General features: G+C 38.3%; 1 protein-coding gene across 2 annotated transcripts in view; it reads right to left on the bottom strand.

Moving 5' to 3' along the window:
- The window catches only part of LOC143214010 (CCR4-NOT transcription complex subunit 6-like), a 591,839-nt gene that overhangs the window by 50,394 nt on the left and 526,285 nt on the right, over positions 1–15,160 (bottom strand). The window contains exon 4 of one of the 2 annotated variants that reach the window (XM_076434479.1): positions 7,522–15,160. This exon is cut by the window's right edge and continues 21,436 nt beyond it. The exons of the other annotated variant lie outside the window; for it this stretch is intronic. The gene's annotated coding sequence lies outside the window, so the exon portion shown is untranslated. Of the gene's footprint in view, positions 1–7,521 lie in introns of those variants that run through there. 2 annotated transcript variants of the gene reach the window in all.

Below are 15,160 nucleotides of genomic sequence, written 5' to 3'. Positions count from 1 at the left end.
GTCAATCGAGGATCTCGTTCGATTCATTAAATTTCCCTATTCACGATGACTGGTCGCAGCCGTCGCGTCGCGTCGCGCTGTTCCACGGTCGCAGAGTAGAAAAGAAAAACGCGGCGTTACACGTCGATTAAAATAGTTGGGTCCGGCACAAAGGACACAGCGAAGAAACAATATCAAAAGTGGCTGCGCCGAGGCAGAGTGCCTTATCTCAGCCGATATCCCGGCACGGTGAAACGAAACCGCATATGTGCCGCCAGCCCTTTACGTTTGTCGTCCGCCGGCCACGGCTAGTCACTTTCCAAAGAGAGATCGGAGCCGATAGGTTCGGGCCATTGCATCGAGTATGGCCGGCCGACTGAATGCCAATTATCTGATCCTGCGTATTGGCCGCGATGGTACGCGGGTATTCGGATGCAACGTACGCAGGAGCAATATCCAGATGATTATCGTGCAGCCTTCGCGGCACAATCTTCTGACCGGATCGTGGAGCGTGCCATTATGCGCGCGGCATGCTCTCTGCGCGGTGTGCCTCCGCGCGCCTGACCGATTTCGGGGAAGCTCGATTCCCTTTCCACGTGAATTACGTTTTATTACGCGCTGCTCGCCGCCACGAAAAATCCCCGATCGTATTTTATTACCCCGGCTGAGAGAGTTTGATTCGTTACCGATAACGGTCTCTACTCCGTTCTTGATTCCTGTTTCCGTTCTCGGTTATCCACGTGAATATTGAATAGCCAACCTCGAAAGCCTGCTTAGGATAATCGCCACTCCGTGATCGGCTTTCATTTCGATCCCGATCCACTCGATGACCCCGTCGAAAATCATTTTATTTCACTCTTACGCGTAGCTCATCTCCGTTAGCATGCGCTTTATTAACCCCGTACGATTTTCTTCGTGTGATTACAATAATTGCAATTTTGTCTGCAGTTGTTTCAACGATGAGAGAAGGAAGTACTTGCGGATGAAACTTCTGACAGGCTCCGAGTCTATTCTGACCCAGAAGACTAGAACAGGAGTGAAAGAAGTCGTACGAGCACTGGAGTACATAATGCGAATAGCGGGTGCAGTGCTTATCATTCTTTGGTCCTGTTGGAGGTGGATAAGGTCTCAATCTTCAGTCCTGGACTGTTAGGTTCTTTTTAGTGGGTATGACCGTGTCGAGCCTCACGCTTTCCCCTCGACCGTCAACTTCAGAGGGGATGCGAGTGCGTAAATGCATTTTTTCCTATCAGTCCTTAAACTACACATTTAAAAAAGGGTCTATTCTGACTCGGAATTTAAGTCACTTACTTTGCTCTTGGTGGTTAAATTGAACGAACAGTTGTCGCATTACAGGCTAATGATGGAATAATGTGTATACAAGAAGTACTATCATATCAATATCAGCAACTCTAGCCTGTCTTACTGTTAAGACCTCATTGTTTAGATCATGTCAAGGTCGCAGTCTTGACCTGAGCAATAATATCATTTACTAAACAATATTTACTGCCATTTAAAAAAATTGAGGTGACCATCACTGTTCATGTTCTCTCTTGAATTTTTTCTTTACTTTTGTAGCCGACTAAAATTAATTTCGTTCCAAACATTCGACAGTTGCAGTGGGACACCCTGTACATCGATTACAACAACATAGGATTTTATTTCGGTTTAAAAATAAATGAATAACATATTTATATTAGACTCTGCTCAGAATCGTAGTGAATGAAGCGTACCAGTATGTTAAACGTTAATATTAAATTTTTCTATCAGCATGCTAGAGATCATTTCATGACCTTGACCTCGTACATAACGCTGAAGTAGTGATTTCCGGTTTTCGGGCGAAATAGCTCAGTGTGCGTCCGTTTGTCCATCGGTAAAGGGTTTTGCGCGCAAAACGTTTCCCAGCGATTCGCGTTATTACCGCGGCGGCGGCCATTTCCACGGCCGCTGAACGAAATCGTTATTCACATATACTCTCGTCTCGTTCTGACCTCTCTCTCTCTCTCTCTCTCTCTCTCTCTCTCTCTCTCTAGAGAGAGAGAAAGCGAGGGAGAGAGAGACGCGCGCGAACACCTTTGTGATTTCGCAACGCGCTGCTCCCGCCGCGATACCCGTAGTTACCCTCTAACGGAATCAGATGACAATAATTGCAACGCGATGGCACGTAGTGGATCCTCCGATCCGATCCTACATTCCAATGAGAGTCTCGACCGTAATGTCTTCTGTCATTTTGCTGCGACACTGGTACACTAATTATACGCTGATACCATCGGGCCAATTAGTTTCGTAATTACGCTCTATGGCGACGCGACACGACGCGGCGCGCCACGAATTTCTACGGAGTTTTGGATTTGAACTTGAATCCGCGCTCGTTGCCGCTCTCGAGTTTCAACTTAAACGTCGCAGTCGGATTTCATCTGTACGTGTGCGTTTCAATATTAGCCGGCATCGTTTCTGGTTAGGTAATCGTCGCCCGCATTAACCCCTTCGGTGCCGATCAACGATATACCATCGCCGTTCTCTGCGGAAACTGAAATCCCGTTCTGATTCAAACATCTCTAATTAATAGACAGCGGATTTTATGCATTTCTGACTATAATGAGTAGGTGTAATTTCAAGTTGTAAATGCATTGGAAGAATTTAGGAATGCTGTTATATTATTTTCAACCTACTAAACATGTTAACACTGAACCTACCGTCGCCGGACAGATGACCGGTCTTACTTTTGTAATTTTATAATTAGACTGCGGATCTTTGTGCAAAATAAAAATTGTCTGCGTCGATTGCAAGACATAGAAACTAAATTGAATGTTATTTCTTCCCTGACTGATTTTAATAGAGGAGAAATCGTCTGTTGATATCTTCAATTTGTCAAATTTTCCTACAATTTTGAATTTCATCTATTCAATTTTGATATAAATGCATAAAGATCCGCAGTCTATTTATAATTATTGAAATTATGACGTTGTTTGAAAATGATTCGATAAATTTCTTTATGCAAGCGCATATTGCAATAAGATTCGCACGAGATCTAAATAAATGGAGCCTCGTCATTTTTATCAGCTGAAACATTTTCATCGCTTTCAGTGCTCGGTGGTTTCAGTGTTAAGAAAGAAAATAAATTTCTATTTCACTCCAGTCTGTTGCAATTTAGGTAGAAAATTTGTATTCTACATAAAGATCCGCTGTCTACTAATCACAAGACTGCGGATCTTTATGCATTTATGAAGAAATTGGTTGTCGAAATGTCGTTTTTAACACTAAACCTACCACCACCGGTCAAATAACCGGTTCCAGATTTTTGATTGCTCAATTATTGGAATTATAAAGATGCTTTCGTGGTAAATGATTAAATAAATAATATTTAATAGCTCAAATATTATAATATGAACCGCACAAAGTTCGAATAAATTTAATCTTGTTATTCTTATAACGCAACATGTACCGGCTACATTTAAACCTCGGCAGGTTTAGCGTTAATGTAACGAAGTCGTTAAGGGATGAAATCAATTTTTATGTTATTCCTGCTTCTCCCACAATAAATACAGAAGATCTTTATTTCGCATGAACTTCTGATTAGTTTCCGAGCCGTTGATTTTTGCATTCGAAAGCTGCCGAAACGAACGCAAAATCCTCTGCACGCACGGTTTGCTCAACCGGAATGCACGCGGCAAGCTTGAGAAGAGGGTAGATAGAATATATCAGTCCGTCGCAGTCGCAGCTACCTTCTTAGAGTCCAATATACATGATCTATTACGTGTTCATGCATATCTCGTTAAACGCGAGCCGCTAATGACTCTTGAATTTATGCAAATCGCATGCATGTATGAAATTAATCTCGATAGGACGTTCTTAAAGCAAATACGACTGTGAAGTCTCGGTCTCGGGGAAGTTGGTAATTAGAAGACGAGAAGGGAGATCAAGAGAGAGAGAGAGAGATAGAGAGAGAGAAATGCCGGACAGGTAAGAGAGTACGATTACAGCGTTAGTGGCAATCGAATCGACGTTGTGATATATGTAGTACACCGGCGAAACAGATGTGCGAACACGGCTTATCCGCGGCTTGGTATTCATAGAACAATCAGGACGTAATCAAGCGTAACATAATTATCGCCAGGGGCTCGAATGAATCTTAGGCGAAAGGCGACGACGCGAGTACTACACGACGATGCCGCGCGGCGGATCTTGCCCGGACAAGAGCCTCCAGCGATCACTGGGTTATCAACTGGGAGTTCAGAGTCCTGGATGTGCCGGCCGGGGTTCTCCATTTTTTCCTCTGTTTCCACCATGGATATTAATGTTTCGAGAAAATCTCGCTCGAATTAATGATCAACAATTACAGCGAGTTTTTAGCCCGGTCTGCGATATTAACGAGCGGCTACGCGCGGTGTAGATAACCGGTGATTAATAGTCTCCGTGTCAGACCATTACATGTCAATGGATTCAATTACCAGTGACCGTATTTATCTGAATCGGATCGATTTTATATGCTGCCCGCCCCGTTCGATTAAAAATTCCAACGTTTCCGCGTGAAACGAATGCTGACCTTGCGGTTATGGTCACAGTGAATTTTATGCAAGACGAGTTAAAGGGGTAAAGGAGATTTCGATAATTATTTATAAATGGTTTTTGTTAGACAAGTGGGTAGAGACACTCTGGCGTCCATTTTTGCGGCGGCCACGGTAGTTTTCGCTGGTGGTTTTGTCTATTTTGATTATTTCGTATTGATGTCACTGATTGTTTTATTAGAGAAATGTGTTTACCTTCGTGTGTCCTTGATTTAATAGTTAACAAGATATTAAAGCAGTGGCGCGTCACCCTATGGGTAAATTCCCGGGCCCCAAGCAAAAGGGGCCCCGAACACAAACCAAGATCCAAATTCTACGTTCTTCTCATAAAGTTATTGGGATTGGGGGCCCCGAAATTCTACTTTGCCCAAGGCCCCAACTAGTTACAACGCGCTACCGTATTAAAGGAATCAAGGTGACCTTGAAATCACCAAAACACCTTCGCACACATAAAAAGCGTTTACGTCACAATATTTTTCCCCCTCTACACCATGCAAATTTTGTATGTATCATTTTTTCATATTATTATTTACGAGAAGATTACCCACGAGAATACAGCGGATCTTTATTGCAAAATATAAATAATCTGGCTGAATTGCAACAAACTGAACTGAAATAGAAGATTAATTTCTGTCTTAATATCCTTAATAGATTGAAAGCAATGTAACTTGTGCAAATTCTTGTAATGTTTTTACTGCTTTTAGTGACACCTATTAATTTCTGACATAAATTCGTGAAATCCAGTTATTAGGAAAGAGATTGGAAAATGTTGTGCTATTTGCGGCTGTTTAATAATTAAACTCTATTGCATTTGTAACTTGATTTACGTTTGTGTAGACGGCTAACGATGTCATCTCGGCTGTCTGTGTGCCGCAACTTGCAGTGTGCAGCAGCTACGAGCCAGTTACTCCAATTACTGACTTCATTACTTTGCACGGTAACACGTAGGATACATTGAACGTACTCAAGCAACCGATATCGTTCAAAACTCTCGTCGCAACGTTTAGTGACTCTTAAACAGCATTATTCTTGTTCTTTTCTTCGCGTGCTTGCAGTTCTTCCGCCTCTCGTATCCGAAAACTCGAATTTCTTAATTATACAATTGTATTTTTCCAGTGCAGAAAGATTTAATAGCTTAAATACATTTTCCGCGATTCAATTTGTTATCTCTGTACAGGAAACTAACTTATTAACATTGTGCTACATCCTCGCTTCTTAAACTTCATTTTCAATAACTTCTCTCTGTCCGGAAGTTATTAATTATTCCACGACCCAGTTTCGTCGTCAAACTCTTAACAAGATGGCACTTTAATAGCACACCGCGGGCAGACAGAAATATTTGAATATTTTCGTTCGAAGAACTCTGTTTTAGAACATATTGTTTACGTTGCTATCCATTTGCATCGGAAGCGGGTACAGGATGTCCCGAAAATGTATTTCCATGAAACAGGCGATTACTTAGGTCGTTTGAAGCAACTTTTTCCTTTGTGAAAATGCTCTCCATGGCTTTGTTAATAATAAAAATAATAAAACTAATTAATGGACGCTGAGAGTATTATTATGTTGTACTATAGGAAAAAATTCAAAGATAAAATTAGGACATTCATACATTTATTCAAAAAATGATAGGATGGAAAATATGTTACTCAATAAATCTATGAATAAATATCTTAATTTTATCTGTGAATTTTAATCTAAAATCGTATAACATTTAATTGAACTAAAAAACGAAAGTATAAACATTTAGTGTTCGCTATAATATTTCCCTTCCAATTATACATTAATCATGGCTACTAAAAATTTTCAAAAAATGCTAGAATATAAAATGCCGCAGAAAATAAGATTCTACGTGATTCGACTTTCTGAAAAATTGGAAATTGCATAAACATCCGCAGTCTAACAATAACGTATCTAATTACGTTTCGTCGCAATGAAATTCACCAGTTAGTAATTGAATGTAATCGGAGACTCACTTTATCGCGCATAAAACCGGCGAGAAACGTGAACGGATGTAATTAGATTGGATAATCACAATTCCAGTACAAACTTTTCCGTTTCGATGGAATGAAAGTAAAGCCGAGTATTAGAGAATATATAAAAACGTTTAAAGGTACGGATGACATTGCAGATGATTGCATCGGAGCCGCCTTTGTGTTCACCCTCGTGAACGAGCTAGCAGTTATGCAACTCGACGATATTGCATCGTATACATGGGAATGGAGAATGCAATCGGGGATCAAAATGGCGGCAAAACGTGAGAGCCGCACACATGCATGCGTCAAAAGAATCCTCCTCTTTTTTTTTTCTAGTGCAAAGAGTAATGCTTACAATTTGAAATAATGCAAAAGCATTGTAGCTGCCAGAATGCAATTTCAACCTCGCGAATTCTTCGAGTATTATTACCGTTCGGAGAGTCGTTTAATTTTCATTCCTTTTTTTTTCCGTTCGCAGACAGCTCGAGTAACTCGATCGGGAAGCTCGTTTATTTTTCAGTGCGAATATTTTGATACAGCTTTTTCGTCTATTTTTCACTGCGAATATTTCGCTACAGCTTATTCGTCAGATCGTGTCATTTAAATCAGTGGTCCCCAACCCCCGGTCCGTGGATCAAATGGTATCGGGCCGCCCAAGGAACATTAAATACATTATTTAAATACAATTAAATTAAAATTATTAAATCAAAACAATCTAAAATATAAACAATCAACGTCCCCGCCTCCCAGCGGACCGCGGTAAAATTATCAAACGTTGACCGGTAAAATAAAAATACAACACATGTATCTATGGGAAAGATATTGAATTTAGATCATTTTTAATTGCTTGATTAATTATACGAGTTATATCGTAGTAGGTGTTTGCGATAAAATGTTTTATGACAGCCTAAACACACACTTCGACCTATGAGATAACTCGTTGTTGGCAACGAACGTGTTAAATGACGTTATTGAGGGTAACTTGTTAGTTCACAATGAAAATTGCTGTTGCTGTTCAAGGTTCCATTAAGAAGTGTTTAGCCATGTACCGCAGATTTATCAAAATTATGCAATAATCACCGGTCGATGATCTGTTAATAGGACTTTCAATAATTGTGCTGTACCAAAAGAAAGCATAGAAATTTTCTTTTACATCGTAATCTTAAATGGAAACTATTAAATGACGTTATTGAGGGTGACTTGTTAGTTCACAATGAAAATTGCTGTTGCTGTTCGAGGTTCCATTAAGAAGTGTTTAGCCATGTACCATAGATTTGTCAAAATTATGCAATAATCACTGATCGGTAACTTGTTAATAGGATTTTCAATAATTGTGCTGTACCAAAAGAAAGCATAGAAATTTTCTTTTACATCGTAATCTTAAATGGAACTATTAAATGACGTTATTGAGGGTGACTTGTTAGTTCACAATGAAAATTGCTGTTGCTGTTCGAGGTTCCATTAAGAAGTGTTTAGCCATGTACCGCAGATTTGTCAAAATTATGCAATAATCACCGGTCGGTGATCTGTTAATAGGACTTTCAATAATTGTGCTGTACCAAAAGAAAGCATAGAAATTTTCTTTTACATCGTAATCTTAAATGGAAACTATTAAATGACGTTATTGAGGGTGACTTGTTAGTTCACAATGAAAATTGCTGTTGCTGTTCGAGGTTCCATTAAGAAGTGTTTAGCCATGTACCATAGATTTGTCAAAATTATGCAATAATCACTGATCGGTAACTTGTTAATAGGATTTTCAATAATTGTGCTGTACCAAAAGAAAGCATAGAAATTTTCTTTTACATCGTAATCTTAAATGGAACTATTAAATGACGTTATTGAGGGTGACTTGTTAGTTCACAATGAAAATTGCTGTTGCTGTTCAAGGTTCCATTAAGAAGTGTTTAGCCATGTGCCATAGATTTGTCAAAATTATGCAATAATCACCCGTCGATGATCTGTTAATAGGACTTTCAATAATTGTGCTGTACCAAAAGAAAGCATAGAAATTTTCTTTTACATCGTAATCTTAAATGGAACTATTAAATGACGTTATTGAGGGTGACTTGTTAGTTCACAATGAAAATTGCTGTTGCTGTTCGAGGTTCTATTAAGAAGTGTTTAGCCATGTACCGCAGATTTGTCAAAATTATGGAATAATCACCGGTCGATAATGTGTTAACAGAACAAATGGACCGAGTCAAATCAAAACTTCCTCGGGATCTTCTAAGGCAGTAAACGATCCTTTTGTATGGGGAAATCACCCAAATTGCTTTTCGCAGCGGGGAATCCTGTCCGTCGATCGCAGGGCCATGTTTTGTGGGTCCGCCGGATTTCTTACCTACTTCTCGATTTGGCCTCTCTCTTCTTTGGTACTCTGCAGCATCTAACCCGAGGGTTGGTGTCCAGGAAAGATCTACCCCAGTTTGCTCCTATCCGACGATTCCCAAAGGCACTTCTGTTTGGAACTTCGCTGTTCTTACAAGCATCGCTGTTCCGCTGGCAGTATAGGCGATAGACAAGAGATATAACGAACTCGTAAAATTAATCCCCCGAGGAACAGTTCCATTTATGAGCAGAGAACTCCGTAGTCCTCGTGTTGAACTCTAGTAGTAATCGAAATCGTGTATAGAGTTTCCGAAAAGAGTAGCAGCTACTACAAGGATATTCTCATTTCTTAATCTGTTTGAGAAGTATGATTCTTTGAAATTGATTCTGGAAAAGTTAGACAGTGTACGTTCACAACACGATGGAAGTATAATATTTATTTATATTTATTTAATAAGTATATTTATTAAGTATAATATTTACATAATAATTTATTTATATATATTTATCCTGTGTCTTGCAATTATTACAGACAATTTCTTAGTTTGCATAAAAATCTGCTGTCTAATTACAACGGTTATAATTATATTACAACGCTTCCTTACAATGATTATAATTAGACTGCGGATCTTTATGCAAAATAAAAATGTTTTGCATTGATTGTGGGAAGCAGGAGTAACACAATAATTGATTTCATCCCTTAACGACTTTGTTATATTAAAAGCGACATTAAAAAGTTCTTGAATTTTTTAAATTTTGTACTGTTTTATATTTCGCCCAACCAATTTCTCCAATTTCTTCCTTGCAATTGTTTGATTGCTCGATGCGTCTAATCGATCAACTTCATTGCCGATGAACTGAATTTTAACGTCAATTTCCAAGAGAACGGCTCATTTTTTACCCATTGCTCCTTCGAGAAGTACACGATACGATCATTGACAAAGTTCGACCTAGAAAAAGTCGATCCAGCTTAATTCTGCAGCGAACTTTTTAACCTTTGCACTCGGAGCTACGATATTTTCACTCGAAAATTAAATATTCCTTCCGACCTAGAATATCTCCGTTCGAAATTTAAAAAATTTTATGGATTTGAAGTTTGTATAACACCTCTACAATACCTAAATATTTAATTTGATTCGACACTGACATATTTAATGATATAAACAATATTGTGAATAATAGTACAGCAATTTTTAGAGTTAACAGATCCTTCGCTGACCTGTAACGCTGTGTAACGGTTTCTACACATAATTTCTTGACGCCCTGTATAAATAAAGGAAAATTGATTGCACGCATCCGATATCAAAGTTGCGTCAACATCGGCGGATGTTGTTTCGATGCAATTCCGGTCTGATGGAACTTGTGTCCTTTGAAATCTGAAAACACTGCGAGGGAGTGGCCACATGGTAAGCAAATCATTTTCCGTCGCACCCTTCGCGAGCAGTCATTTTGTAGGATTACTAGCACCGGATGCCATGCGGAGTGCGAGGGTAGAGTTCCCTAAGGATGGGAGTCGCTATTGACGAGACCATCACGAGATAGCCCAGGGGGGTCTGCCCAAGGGGTTCGCACACCTAACAGACCCTTCCATTGCTGTCAACTGTCTTCGGGATTATGATGTGTCAATCGTTATTGAGCATCAGCGGCAAATGCCAGAACCATTTACCTGAAACGTGGCTGCGGCAGAGTGACTTCTCATCAGGGATCCAAAGAATTATGGAACTATTCAGTAGGCTCTGTGTAAAACGTACACCTTGGAACATTGATGAAGTTCTCAATGAAAATAGACGGACAAAATAGCAAGTTTTAGTTGGAGTCAAAATAGAATTTTTAATTAGAACTTTAATTATGCAATTATAAAACGAGCAAGTGTAATTTAACACACTAAAACCATTAGAAGAACTTCAAAATACTATCTTCACTCTAGTTTGTTGTGTGATTCAGGTGGAAACCTTTATATTCTCCATAAATTATGATTACACTGCGGATTTTATACATTTAGGACAAAGATGGGTACGTACAATTTAACACAGTGGAGGTATTAAAAAGATTTAAGGTCGCCAGATAATTAAAGGAAGAATGAATTTGTTATTTGGCTCCTGTGTCTTGCAATCAATGCAGGCATTTTTTATTTTCCATAAAGTGAAGAAAAAAAAAATGGGTGGATGTAATTTAAAACAGTTAAAACATTAACTCTTTGCCGTATTTTAACGAGTCACACTCGTCATGAAGATCTTAAACGAAGTCTAACAAATATGAATGTAACGCCTTTCTTTTTAAATGAAGTAAAATTCGATTCGTTTGTAATCAATAGACTGTGGATTTTATGCATTTACGGCAAAAATGGATAAGCACAATTTAAAACAGTGGACATATTAAAAAGATTTAAAGACATCAGTGTATTGGTTCAGTTTAATCAGATAAATAAAAGAAGAAAGACATTTTTATTTCGCTCCTCTGTCTTGGCAATTGACGCAAACATTTTTTATTTTGCATAGAGATCCGCAGTCTGCTAATCAATATTCAAGCATTGAAATAAATCTAGCCATACGAATAATATTAATTTTCTTTTCTCTTTTACGAAATTTTGTTGATGAAGTCGTTTTGATCACTGTAACTGGAAAGAAAATGATACGTCAAGGGGTTAAGATAATTTATGAATGTCCATATGTTATTTTCGATTTATTAAAATTGTCGAAGTTAGAAAGAAATTTTTATAGCGTTTCTGTGTCTTGTGATTAAAGAAGGAAATTCTTATTTTGCATAGAGATCTGCAGTTTAGTAATCAATATTCAAGCATTAAAATAAATCTAGCCATACGAATAATATTAATTTTCTTTTCTCTTTTACGAAATTTTGGGGATAAAGACGTTTTAATCAATGTAACTGTAGAGAAAATGATACGGCAAGGGGTTAAGATAATTTATGAATGTCCATATGTTATTTTCGATTTATTAAAATTGTTGAAGTTAGAAAGAAATATTTATAGCGTTTCTGTGTCTTGTGATTAAAGAAGGAAATTCTTATTTTGCATAGAGATCCCCAGGCTAATTATTACTAAGATCTTTTAGTAGAGAATAAAAAGCCGCGTCGATTATACGAAAATATATGGTCCTTTTAAAAACAGTCAAAGTTGACCTTCATACTTCTATCTGCAAAAAACTGATAACACCAGTATGTACATATAAATACTAAAAGTGACGTAAATCTAACCGAAATGATTTGCTACACGAACACGTTCTACGTTACAATACTAGCCGACCACCTACATATATTTTTGTTCAAGGATTTCGGGAGCTGCGCGGAAAGAGACGACCAGGCCGCAGATGTTTCAGGTATGGTTGATCCATTCCGTGGTAAATTTACTTGCCAGTTAAGAACGTTACCGGGGCAAACAGTACGGATGTACTCAACCGAAATACATTGTGTTTGGTCCGTAACTGTGGCCTTAACTGCTAGATAAATTTGCCGCGAAGTGGATCAAACGGACACTCGTTGGCCGCCTCTTAAGTCCCTGTAATTCCATAGTCGAGCGTTAAGTAAATTCAGGTTAAGTGCCGCGATTCGCCGCGGTTACGATCAAAATAAATAACTGGCCGCCGCTTGTTTTACTTACTGAGCGGTTTAAAAAAGGAAAAAAAAAACGAGAGGAGAAGAAAATAAAAAGAGAAAGAGACGCGTGCTCGAGAGCGACGACGCGGATTACTGAAATACAAACAGAGTTCCGCCGCGCATTTCGTAAACCACTTTAATTCGGTGAATGCGTGACCAGTTTGTTGCCCGGCACGATCTGAAATAGCTTTCCGGAAATATTTTAATGACAATACCATGTATTTACTGGTCTTGTATACGCGGCAAATTTGTACTGGTCGTCGTGCAAACGTAACTGTTCGTTTAGGATGTACATAAATAGAAATTCATTTCGTTTATAAACGTCCCCGCGGTGCGGTATCTTCGTTTATAAATGGAAAAATAAAAACAGCAAGAAATTCGAGACGTACGTGGAATTATATTAGCGAAGACTGAATATACAGAAAATAAATAAAATCCAGAAAGAGGTGAAGGGAATATTTAAAAAATCTGACAGTAGTGTATTAAATAAATTATAATAAAATTATTGTAACTTGGAAAATTGGACTTCCCTTCGTGTTTACTCGTATAAACAGAGAATGAAATAATGAGAATGGAGCAGTTAGGTCGACGAAGACATAGATACCCGACCAGTACGGAAGATTAGTGTCCCGGGGTGAAGAACGGAAGCAAATTTAATGAAACACGATGTCAGTTGATGGTAGGGGGATGTGGTGCGGTGTTTCATTTGGAAGAATGGAGCAGAGAATTATTCTATGGGGGCTTTGTGCCCGGGTTTATTGCTAATAGGGACATTTCTGACTGAGGCAAAATACACCAAGTCGATCACATGACGAGCTAAGCCGCCATTGTTGTTGCGACGGAGTCTGCTATCGCTGTATGTGAACAATGGAGACGTCATTCGTGTCTTACTGTTCGACGGCTACTTATTCCCCGATGACGCTTGTGTTGGGCAAATTTTTATTTTAAATAATAAATAAACGTGTGACTTTAATTGCATATAATAACTAAACTTTTTATTGAAATAAAAGTAATTTAAATAATTCCACAAAAGTGGCCTATTTATTATTTCTTATTTGCAAATAAAAGATTATTTATTATTTGGATCGAGCTGGAAATCAAATAAATAGTTTTCGATCTTCTCTTATTTCTTGTATTTTCTATAGTGCGCGTTTTTTTGTCTGCTATAGCAACCGTCCGGCGGGCCTAGCTGCCTATAAAAAAGTACAATTTAATTTATTATTCTCAATAATTCATTTAGACTTGCTCAAATAATAAATAATTATTTTTGCTTTTCATTTGAATATCCAAATAACAAATAACTCATTTAAATTTTTATTTAAATAAATTTAGTTATTGCCCAACACTGATTGATACATAGTGGGTTAAAAATTTTTATTTGGATAGAAATCTGCAGTATATTTTACCCCTCTATTGATTAGCAATGATGGTTGGAAAAGTTATGTTTTGTTTAACGTTACCGTCAACAAGACTGTATATTTTATAATAATTTTGGATAAGTTACAACAACTAATATAATGGAAATCAATTTCCTATGATCACCGACTCGTTTTCGTTGTAAATGCGTAAAATCCACAGTCCACTTGTCTAAATGGCTTTTTCCGTGTCCGTAAAACAATTCCGTGGCTATTTTCCGGCCATTAGATTCATATTCCGTCACGTAACAGCACGTTACGAAACAGCCTGTACAAACGAATGCGAGAGAGACTATTGCAACGTGATCTCCAGTGTATACACTCATCGTGCAGGCTGGTTAGGGGCCGAGTCATTCTCTCCAGCGTCGATTGTGCGGCTGTATCGCGTCGAACGATCGAATCTCGCGAGAATAAGAATACACGCCCGCGGACATACATCCATTTCGAGATGTCTGTAAGCATGAACGATAACGCCGGATCGTGAAATAATTAATTTCACGCCTCTGTAATCTCCTCGATCGTGTATCCCTGATAAACTTCGCCATTTTTTATCGCCGCCCTCGGCGCGTACAGAGCGTCGATAATTCGAGAACGTGTTCTGGAGATTATGGCCGCCGCCGTTTGTCACAATTATCTGACGTCCAAAGGATTTCTGCCGGTGTGATCCTGATTTATTTATACCGCCGAATCCCGCGAACACCTAGCGCACGGTTTGTTCAAGCGGTGTCGAATTTTTATCGGGAATCTTCCCGCGGAAAATTCACGGATAATAATTGCGCGAGAATTAATCGACCTCGTTGTCGATTAATTGAATTTTAACGTCAATTTCCAAGAGAACGGTTCGTTTTTTAGCCGTGGTTCTTCCGAGAAGTTTACTCCTCTCGACGAATACAATACGATACAATCATTAACACTAAACCTACCAAGCTCGAAACGTATAAAAGTGAGACATCTTATAAAATTGAGAAGATGGAATTTACTTAAACTTTGTACGGTTTTCATTATACTATGTGATTAGATAAAGAAGTCAATTCAGTAATTTCCTATGAAAGCGTTTTTATCATTTCAATTTCAATTTTATAAGTTTTTATAAATTCAACCGGTCAAATTGACCCATTTTAGATTTTTTATTTGACAATTATTAAAATTGTGAAGGTGTTTTCATGGGAATTTGTTGAACATATTTTTTGACTCCAGCATAGTTAAAATCGCACAAAATATAAATAAATTTAATATTATTATTTCTATGAGAGAGAGATACTATACACATTTTGTGTAGTGT

Source organism: Lasioglossum baleicum, chromosome 12 (genome assembly GCF_051020765.1).
Source record: "Lasioglossum baleicum chromosome 12, iyLasBale1, whole genome shotgun sequence".
Lineage (NCBI taxonomy): Eukaryota > Metazoa > Arthropoda > Insecta > Hymenoptera > Halictidae > Lasioglossum > Lasioglossum baleicum.
Note: the sequence above shows the minus strand (reverse complement) of the source record. Positions and strands in the feature narration are given on the sequence as shown.